Source organism: Musa acuminata, chromosome BXJ2-1 (assembly GCF_036884655.1).
Source record: "Musa acuminata AAA Group cultivar baxijiao chromosome BXJ2-1, Cavendish_Baxijiao_AAA, whole genome shotgun sequence".
NCBI lineage: Eukaryota > Viridiplantae > Streptophyta > Magnoliopsida > Zingiberales > Musaceae > Musa > Musa acuminata.
In genome coordinates, this window is record NC_088338.1 from 26432002 (window position 1) to 26442731 (window position 10730).

General features: G+C 44.2%; 4 pseudogenes; all 4 read left to right on the forward strand.

The window, feature by feature from the left end:
• The first annotated feature begins 1927 nt into the window (after nucleotides 1-1927).
• Nucleotides 1928-2046, forward strand: LOC135603839 (5S ribosomal RNA; annotated as a pseudogene).
• A 350-nt stretch (nucleotides 2047-2396) lies between these two features.
• LOC135599272 (5S ribosomal RNA) lies at nucleotides 2397-2515 on the forward strand (annotated as a pseudogene).
• A 349-nt stretch (nucleotides 2516-2864) lies between these two features.
• LOC135603669 (5S ribosomal RNA) lies at nucleotides 2865-2985 on the forward strand (annotated as a pseudogene).
• Nucleotides 2986-3335: 350 nt separating this feature from the next.
• On the forward strand, nucleotides 3336-3456 carry LOC135599405 (5S ribosomal RNA; annotated as a pseudogene).
• The last annotated feature ends 7274 nt before the right edge of the window (nucleotides 3457-10730 follow it).

Below are 10730 nucleotides of genomic sequence, written 5' to 3' on the forward strand. Positions count from 1 at the left end.
TAAGCTTCGTTGTTCCGCGTGTGCTTCCGATATATGCTACTTATTGTTGAAACTGCCCTTTTGTACTCTGGTGTGTGGGATTGTCTGGACCTTTGCCAGTAATGGTAAAGGGTATGCGCTTATTGCCCGCTATGTGAGGTCCCGTTATGTGGGATATTCTGGACCTTTGCCAGAAATGGTAAAGGGTATGCGCTTGTTGCCCGCTATGTGGGTATGTGCTTAAGCCTGCGATGCTCTGCCGGCCCCCTTTGACTTCACCTAGACGTGGGTGGATGGAGCTCCCAGACGTGGGAGACTTTTGTCAGGTGGTCATTCAGAAATGGATGAATCACATTCTGACTGAGATCCCACTACACCCTCTATATGTTTGATATGACATTCAGAGTTTTGGTGAGTTATTTCTGTTTATGCTCTGGATAAGAATGATAAGATTGCAATGTCAAGGACGACGTTTAAGCTTCTGTACGATATCTGTGTTTGATATGCTCTGAAATGCTTCATTCACTGTTGATTTTGCTTCGTAATGTTCCATATGCCGTTGATATGCTTTGGAACATTTCATATGCCATTGATAAGCTCCGATATGTTTTCTTGTTTCTGATATGCTCCAATTACTCTATGCCCCATCTGTCAGGAACCAAATATGTAAGATTGAAAGGACAATTATGTTTCTGCTCCTAATGATATTATGTTTACGAAATCGTATATTCTGCTTTGTGTTTTGAAACTGTATCTCTTTGGAAATTGTACTATTTTGATATGGATATGTTAGTCACTTGCTGAGCTCTTTATGCTCACCCCGTTGTTGATAAATTTTTCAGGATAGCGTATCGCTTGCTTAAATGTTAAGATTGGGCTGAGGCGGTGGAAAGTTTAGAAGATTTTGGGCAGATCCTTGTTAGCATATGTGTATTTGTTATATAAGATACTCTGCATCTTATGAAATGTGACGATGAATCTAAACCTGTGGATTTTGTGTAAGATAAAGGATCCCTCATGTATAGGATTTTGGAATGTTAAGTTAAATTCATGTAATGATATGATCTTATGGTAATCGTTGGTTTAGTGACTGCATAGACTTCCCCACATGTGAAATATATGTTGGGGTTATTATTTTGATGAGTTAAGTTCAGCTTGTTTGAATTATTGAGTGATGTGTGGGATGTTTATAAACTGCACAGGGTTATGAATTTGTAGACTATAGAGGTGAAATTTTTGATCCGAATGTTTTCTTAGTGACCTCAAATGTGTGTTTGGATCCTGGGTTAGTTATGATGAAAATTTTAAATATTGTCGATATTTTGAGGGGCGTGACAGAAGCTCTTAGAGAACCGCTTAAACTCTGTATCGCTTGGATGCGTCCTTGAGTGGTGAGTCTTTTATTTTCTAGTTCTGTATCCTCGTTTAATTTTCATTGGGTGGTGAATTTTCTGTATCCCATTGCGATTTTAAACTTGGTGGTGAGCTACTTTTCGTTTTTATCTAAGCTGCTTCGTTAGTACTTCTGGTATTAGTTCTTCCTTGTCTACTGTGACATTTTCTATCTGAACAAATTTTCCATCGGTGTTATTTGGAAATCCATTCTGCATTTTTACCCTCCCCGGTATCAGTTTCACTTCTTTTTGCATCCCGAGATACGAAACATCTCCCGTAGACCTCCGAGATGATTGTTTTGGGGCTCGGAGGGAGCTTTCCGGATTGGGGTCGCAATAGCGATTCCGAGATTGTTATAGAAAGTGCCGATGGTTTCGAAGCGCGCTTGCCGTGACCGATACGCAGTCATTGGGCTAGCGCTCGGAGAGAGCTTGGAATAGGGATTTCGTGAACGTTCGAGAAAGCGCCGACGGTTTTGTGATGGGCAAGAGGCTCCGGACGTTGATGCGCCGGCCGCGACGTGCACATCGGCGAGGGACGAAGTACGCGAAAAGGGTGCGATAATGCCAGCACTAAAGCACCGGATCCCATCAGAACTCCGATCTTAAGCGTGATTTAGAGAGAGTAGTACTAGGATGGGTGACCCCCTTGGAAGTCCTCGTGTTGCACTCCTTTTTGCGTCCCGAGATACGAAACATCTCCCGTAGACCTCCGAGACGATTGTTTTGGGGCTTGGAATTTGCCGTGACCGCTACGCTGTCAGTATTGTGGGGCTCGGAGAGAGCTTTCCGGATTGGGGCCGCAATAGCGATTCCGAGATCGTTCTAGAAAGTGCCGATGGTTTCGACGCGCGCTTGCCGTGATCGATACACAGTCGTTGGGCTAGGGCTCGGAGAGAGCTTGCCATAGGGATTTCGTGAACGTTCGAGAAAGCGCCGACGGTTTCGTGACGGGCAAGAGGCTCCAGACGTTGATGCGCCGGCCGCGACGTGCACATCGGCGAGGGACGAAGCACGCGAAATGGGTGCGATAATGCCAGCACTAAAGCACCGGATCCCATCAGAACTACGAAGATAAGCTTGCTTTAGAAAGAGTAGAACTAGGATGGGTGACCCCCTGGGAAGTCCTCGTGTTGCATTCCTTTTTGCGTCCCGAGATACAAACATCTCCCGTAGACCTCTGAGACGATTGTTTTGGGGCTCGGAATTTGTCGTGACCGCTACGCAGTTAGTATCGTGGGGCTCGGAGAGATCTTTCCGGATTGGGGTCGCAATAGCGATTCCGAGATCGTTCTAGAAAGTGCCGATGGTTTCGACGCGTGCTTGCCGTGACCGATACGCAGTCGTTGGGCTAGGGCTCGGAGAGAGCTTGCAATAGGGATTTCGTGAACGTTCGAGAAAGCGCTGACGGTTTCGTGACGGGCAAGAGGCTCCGGACGTTGATGCGCCGGCCGCGACGTGCACATAGGCGAGGGACGAAGCACGCGAAACGGGTGCGATAATGCTAGCACTAAAGCACCGGATCCCATCAGAACTCCGAAGTTAAGCGCTGACTTTGGAGAGAGTAGTACTAGGATGGGTGACCCCCTGGGAAGTCCTCGTGTTTCACTCCTTTTTGCGTCTCGAGATACGAAACATCTCCCGTAGACCTCCGAGACGATTGTTTTGGGGCTCGGAATTTGCCGTGACCGCTACGCAGTCAGTATCGTGGGGCTCGGAGAGAGCTTTCCAGATTGGGGTCGCAATAGCGATTCCGAGATCGTTCTAGAAAGTGCCGATGGTTTCGACGCACGCTTGCCGTGACCGATACGCAGTCGTTGGGCTAGGGCTCGTAGAGAGGTTGCAATAGGGATTTCGTGAACGTTCGAGAAAGCGCCGACGGTTTTGTGACGGGCAAGAGGCTCCGTACGTTGATGCGCTGGCCGCGACGTGCACATAGGCGAGGGACGAAGCACGCGAAACGGGTGTGATAATGCCAGCACTAATGCACCGGATCCTAACAGAACTCTGAAGTTAAGCGCCGACTTTGGAGAGAGTAGTACTAGGATGGGTGACCCCCTGGGAAGTCCTCCTGTTTCACTCCTTTTTGCGTCCCGAGATACGAAACATCTCCCGTAGACCTCCAAGACGATTATTTTGGGGCTCAGAATTTGCCGTGACCGCTAATCAGTCAGTATCGTGGGGCTCGGAGAGAGCTTTCTGGATTGGGGTCGCAATAGCGATTCCGAGATCTCCCTAGGGCGACCACTGTAGCGGCGACGACACTGTAGCGGTGGCCAGATCTCCCTAGGGCGATCTGACTCTTGCAGCGGCGACGACACTGTAGCGGCGACCAGATCTAGGGCGACCACTGTAGCGGCGACGACACTGTAGCGGCGAACAGATCTAGGGCGACCACTGTAGCAGCGGCCAGATCTCCCTAGGGCGATCTGACTCCTGCAGCGTCGGCTTTCTCCCACGGGCGACATGCGACGACACTGTAGCGGCGATCTGATTTCCTGCAGCGTCGGCTGTTTCCCAAGGGTGACGTACTGTAGCGGCGGCGACGACACTATAGCAGCGACGACACTGTAGCGGCGACGAGATCTCCCTAGGGCGATCTGACTCCTGCAGCGTTGGCTTTCTCCCACGGGCGACGTTACTATAGCAACGATCTGATCTCCCTTACTGTAGTGGTGATCGGATCTCCTGCAGCGTCGGCTTCTCCCCAAGGGCGACGACACTATAGCGGCGACCAGATCTCCCTAGGGCGATGGTACTGTAGCGGCGATCTGATATACTGCGACGGTGGCTTTTCCCTATGGAGATGATTCTATAGCCGCGACCAGAAGAGGGATCAAACATGGCAGCGACGGCCCCTAAGGCTGGCGACGGTGGCGGGAGAGTTGATATGATGGTAAGACTCCCTACCGTTACCCCTCAATTGGCTCCTCCTCCATATCCTCTCCAAAGAGAAACTCCTTCGACGAAACAGCATCGAAGTAGGTCGCGCTCTAGATCGCGGCAGCCTGCCCTCATTTCCAGTGACCCTAGGCCTTGGACTAGCCTCTTCAAGGCTCCGGTTGGAAGTCCGGATCTAAGCTTGGAATTCTTTACTCCCGAAGTTCAGGCTGATAAGAAGATTGCTGTATACGAGACTGCTGATTCAGCAGAGCTTATTGAGACATGGTCTATGGCGATTGTTGGCTATGTGGTAGGTCTCAAAACATCTTATTTCCCACTATCCTCATTTATCAAAACTCGATGGGGAATATCGTCATTTGATCTTCATATGCTGGAGAACGGATTCTTTGTTTGCAAGCTATACTCTGAAGAAGATTTACAACGGGTCCTCGAAGGATTCTGGACTATTCGCGGCCATCCAATGATTCTACGACGCTGGTCTCCTGATGTCCGTTTGGAGTTAGATAGCCTACAGTCTATTCCATTATGGGTATCCTTTCAAGGTCTTCCTCTACATCTTTGGAGTCGACGTTTTATTGCAAAGTTATGCAGCACTCTGGGACAGCCACTCTACATCGACAAAGCAACTGCTGCTCAAACGAGATTAGCATTTGCACGAGCATGTGTACTGGTTTCTTCTAACGAAGATCTTCCAAATGAGGTTTTCTATCGTGATCTTGATGGGAACACTCGGAAGGTACATGTCTCATATTCCTGGAAGCCACAACGATGTCAGCATTGCTTATCTTTTGGTCATGCAAATGGAGCTTGTCAGCAAACTCCAAAACAAATCACAAAGGTCTATCGACCACGTCAAGCGCCTCCGCAACAAAGTGAGTCTTCTCTAAGGGCAGTAGCACCGATGGTGGCGAAGACTATTGAGCATTCCGACTCGCAAGGACAGCACCGCGGACAGAAGGACAAATCCAAAATTATATCTCTTCCTATAATGTCGGAGCCTTCGACAACAGAGGTTTCCCTTGGTACTAGTGGACAGGAGAGACATAAGTCAGGAACTTCATCTCTTCCAATATCATTGGATCCGTCCACAATAACTCAACAAACTCAGGCCCAAACAAATCTAGCCAGCAAGGATATTCTTCCTCAACAAACTCAGGCCACAACAAACATTGCCAACAAGGATATTCTGTCTCAACAAACTCATGCCCCAACAAACCTCTCTAGCCAAGCTACTCCAACAAGTACTATCCAGGAAATTGTGCTGCAACAATCTTATCGTGCTTCAACAAACCCTGCCAATCAAGACCACATGATTCAAGGTATTTTAAAGTTTAAAAATCTGCAAGCTGTAGATGAAGTGGATAAATATAGAAATAAAGCCATAAAAGGTAAGGATATTGTGCGGGAGGAAAATACAAAACCGAAAGATAAGAAAAAGGATGGTACAGTCCATCCAAAGTCGTAGGTTGAATACCTTACCACCTTTTTATTTCTTTATTATTGATGAAGATAACATGTTGGAATGTTCGCGGACTTAATAAGCCGGAGAAATGTCGGGAGCTCAACAGAATAATCAAGTCTGCCGCATGTGATATTGTTATTCTAGTAGAAACGAAAATTAAACAATCGCGCGTTCAAGCTCAAAAGAATTTAATATGGCCGGACGCAGAACTGTTTACGAATGACTCAAATGAAACTTTTGGTAGAATATGGGTCTTATGGCATCCTAACTCTATTAATGCTTGGTTTATTTCTGCTACTGATCAATTCATTCAACTTAAGGTAGAGGACAAAAAGAATGGCTGTCAATTCAATTTCATTGGTATATATGCTTCAAATAGTATGCAAGAAAGAAATACTCTTTGGTCTGACCTGACTAATATTGCAAATGGCTGTCTCAATGTACCTTGGATTGTTCTTGGAGACTTTAATACTGTTCGGTACACAAATGAAAAAGAGGGGGGTAGACAACTTTCAGAAAGCCAGCTTCAAAGTTTTAATGATTACATTGACACTGCAGCTTTGTTTGATATGAAATCTGTGGGTAATTGGCTCTCCTGGAGTAATCAAGGTGCTGCTAACAGAAAAATAATGGCTCGACTTGATAGGTGTTTGATTAATCATGAATGGTTAACAGTTTACCCAGATTCACTTCTTGAGTATGGTGCTCCTTTATTTTCTGACCATTCTTTAATGTATATACACGCAGACAAAGCGACACCAAGAGGCAAGAAACCGTTTAGATTCTTTAACATGTGGAGTACTCATCCTCAATTTCTTGATGTTATTAGATCTGCTTGGAATGTTAATGTGCATGGATCCCCCCCTTACATCTTATGTCAAAAGCTCAAAGCCTATAAAGCAGCACTAAAGGAGTGGAATACAAATACCTTTGGCAATATTACCACCACAGTTCAATTTTGCAGGAAGGAACTAATGTCATTGCAACATGAGCTGCAACTTCAGCCAAATGATGAGAATATTATCTACAAAGAGACAGAAGCCAGAAATAACTTCATGCAAGCCTTAAAACAGGAGGAAAGTTTTGTAAAGCAGAAGTCTCGACAGCATTGGCTTACACTAGGAGATTCCAATACTAAATTTTTCTATGCTTCAATTGCTACTCGAAGGGCTGTTAACCGTATCAGCAAATGCAGAGACAAAGATGATAATCTTATTGAGAATTTAGATGAGGTTAAAGCACACACAGAGCAATTTTTTCATTCCATACTCAATCAAGCTGGGAAAACTAATAACATTCATGTGGAGCCGGCTAGAAAACTTGATTCGGAAGCTATTTCAATCCTCAATGCCCCAATTACTGACGACGAAATTATATGTGTTGTCTTTAAGTCACCAAAGCACAAAAGCCCAGGTCCAGATGGATTTCCAACTAAATTTTACCAAACTGCTTGGTCTATTATTGGAAAAGATGTGATCAAGGCTTGCCAACATTTTTTCTCTTCAGGTCATATTCTTAGAGAGATGAATTGCACCTTTATTTCTTTAATTCCGAAGAATGCAGGGGCTGATTCACTAGAGAACTATCGACCCATATCATTATGCAACTTTATTTACAAGATCATCTCCAAAGTATGAGCAAATAGAATGCAAAAGGTAATACACAGGATCATTAGCCCAAATCAAGCTGCTTTCATCAAAGGGAGAAGTATACATCATAACATTTTGCTTGCTAATGACTTGGTCAAAGATTTGCATTCAAAAGCAAGAGAGACAAAAATATGTTTTAAAGCTGATTTACGGAAAGCCTTTGATTCAGCTAATAGGAAATTTATCTATAAGATGCTCCTCGATATGAACTTCCCACAGCAATGGGTTAATTGGATTCAATCTTGCCTGGAAACTCCAAAGTTTTCGATACTCTTTAATGGCTCACCTATTGGTGTTTTTGGGAGCACGAATGGCATCCGACAAGGTGATCCACTCTCTCCGTATCTCTTTACTATTGCGATGGAAGGACTTAGCTGTATGTTGGAACATGCAGTCTTAAATGGCAGCATTAAGGTACCTAATGCTGGCTCTATTCATATATCACATATAACATTTGCAGATGATTTACTTATCTTTCTCCAAAATGATCCAACTTCAATAAAGAACCTGGCTACTATTATGAATGACTTTGGTATGGTTTCTGGACTTCAGTTAAATCATGCGAAAAGTAAAGTATATATGAGCCCTTACGTTGAGGATAAGGTCTTTATTGTACAAACTTTGGGGGTTAGTGAGGGAAGCCTGTCAGTTCCTTATTTGGGTCTCCCGCTCATATCCACAGGCATTCACAAAACCCACTGTCAGCCTATCTTGCAAAAAATAAAGAATAGAATTTCTTCTTGGAAAAATAGGCTTCTATCAAAAGCAGGACGACTCGAACTCATCCGTTCTGTATTGCACTCCTACTCTATATATTGGTGTAATGCATTTCTTCTGCCTGCTGGACTTCTCCAAGATATTGAACGGTTATTAATGAACTTCTTTTGGAATGGCACAAATGATAAGGCAATGCATATGGTAAATTGGGATAGCATTTGCAAACCGAAAGATGAAGGGGGGCTAAACTTGAGAAATACTAGAGATTGGAATCAAGCATGCTGGGTACAACAATTGTGGGATCTTTTGCAAAACAAATGTTTCTTATGGTCACAATGGGTTTCTGCTAGGTATCTTTCAAAGGAATCAATCTGGGAAATTTCAACAAGAACATACCACTCTGCAGCTTGGAAAGGAATTTTAAAGGCAAGGAATTGGCTAATCAAACACATGTCTTGAATGGGAAGAGTATATTTCAATTATATGGCGACAGAATACGAAAAGATCTTGGCGCTCCCAAAGATTGGAAGGTTTCCGAGTTCATTGTTAATGGTACCTGGTGTCTCCCTAATCCTATTTCTCCCGAAATGTTATCACTTTGGCCGACTATCATAGCTATTCTAATCAGGAACAACTCTTCAGATATACTTATTTGGCCTCATGACAATGGCAAATTTAGTGCCACATCCGCATGGAATCAAATTAGGCAAAGAAATAACAAGTGGGTCCCAAGCAGTTGGACATGAGATCGACCGGGATCACAAAGACACTCCTTATGTACATGGCAGGCCCTTCTCAATAAACTACCTACAATAGACAATATGAAAAGAAGAGGTATCTATCATGTTAACCGATGCTCCCTTTGTTTGCAACAAGAAGAAACTGTTGACCACCTCTATTTTGCTTGTAATTATACAAAATGGATATGGAAGGAGATTCTCCAGCGATTTGAACTCAATAGACTGCCGCAACCAAACTTGCACCAAGAACTAGGCGACCTTATGCAATGTTTCTCAAGAAAAGGGCCACTTACACAACTGGCAAAGGTTACTTTCAGATACGCTATTTGGTGGATGTGGAAGGAGAGATGTAATAGAATCTTTGAATGTCAACACACAAACAATGCTCAGCTCTTGAAAGAGATTATTAGAGACTCAAGATCCTGTATGGAGCATGATCTCAAAACCGAGCACTTCACCCGAAGAGAAAAAGATATTTTTATCAAATTTAATTTTGCTATTAGCTAAAGATCTTGGGAATGATGCCAAATAATGTATCTACAGGTAGTTATAGTCTACAGCATGTGTAGTCATAACTATCGCATTCGCACTCTATGAGTTACTTGGCTTTGTCTATGACTTGTATAGATAAAGCTATTTGTAGAAACTTTACACATAATCAATTTACTTTTACTTACCAAAAATAGCGATTCCGAGATCGTTCTAGAAAGTGTCGATGGTTTCGACGCGCGCTTGCCGTGACCGATACGCAGTCGTTGGGCTAGGGCTCGGAGAGAGCTTGCAATAGGGATTTCGTGAATGTTCGAGAAAGCGCCGACGGTTTCGTGATGGGCAAGAGGCTCCGGACGATGATGCGCCGGCCGCGACGTGCACATCGGCGAGGGACGAAGCACGCGAAAAGGGTGCGATAATGCCAGCACTAAAGCACCGGATCCCATCAGAACTCTGAAGTTAAGCGTGATTTAGAGAGAGTAGTACTAGGATGGGTGAATGATAGAACCCTTACAGATTCTAAACTTGGGGTTGATCTCTTTAGGGGATCGGCCTCCTTGGAACTCTATAGGGGTTCCTCCCTCCTAGTTGCTGCTCAAAGGCTGCATAAAAGATTCATCTATTGCTTATGAAAAGAGAAGGAATACATGACTATTTATAGGGCTTCTAAACCCTAACTCCTAATAGGACTCCTACTTAAGACTCTTACTTCTAACCAACTTCTAATAGGACTCATACTCAAGACTCCTATTCCCTTACAACTCCTAATTCTTCTCTAAGAAAAAACCTCCTACATGAATGCCCCTCTCAATTAGGACTCTCCTAGCTAGAGTCTAATAGAATGTCCCTCTCAATTAGGACTCTCTTAGCTAGAGTCCTAACAGTTTTACATGAATGTCCCTCTCAATTAGGACTCTCCAAGCTAGAGTCCTAACAGACCCGCCCTCTTCAAATCAGCCTTGTCCTCGAGGTTGATGATTCATGAATTCTGGAAATTTGATCTTCATGTCATCATAGTTCTCCCAAGTGGCATCTTCTATTGGTAGGTTCGCCCACTGTATTAGCACTTCATTAGTGGGTCGTCGTCGTCGAGTCACGATCCGTCGATCAATAATGGCACTTGATTGGGTCTGGAGTTCTCTTTGGGTAGTCATATTTTGTGGATGGCTTTGGGCTGTCTCCAAGCACCTATTTAAAACTTCTGTCTGGCTGTTGGTTTGCGGGTGATATGTCGTACTCCTTTTCAATTTAGTACCCTGCATATGAAATAACTTTATCCAAAATCTGCTCTTGAAGATGCAAGTAGAATTTGTCACAAGCATAATGCGTCCCTTATAGCATAATTCTTTTGAGTCCCGATTGTAATGAGCCACGGAGCTTAGTGCTTCCTCCA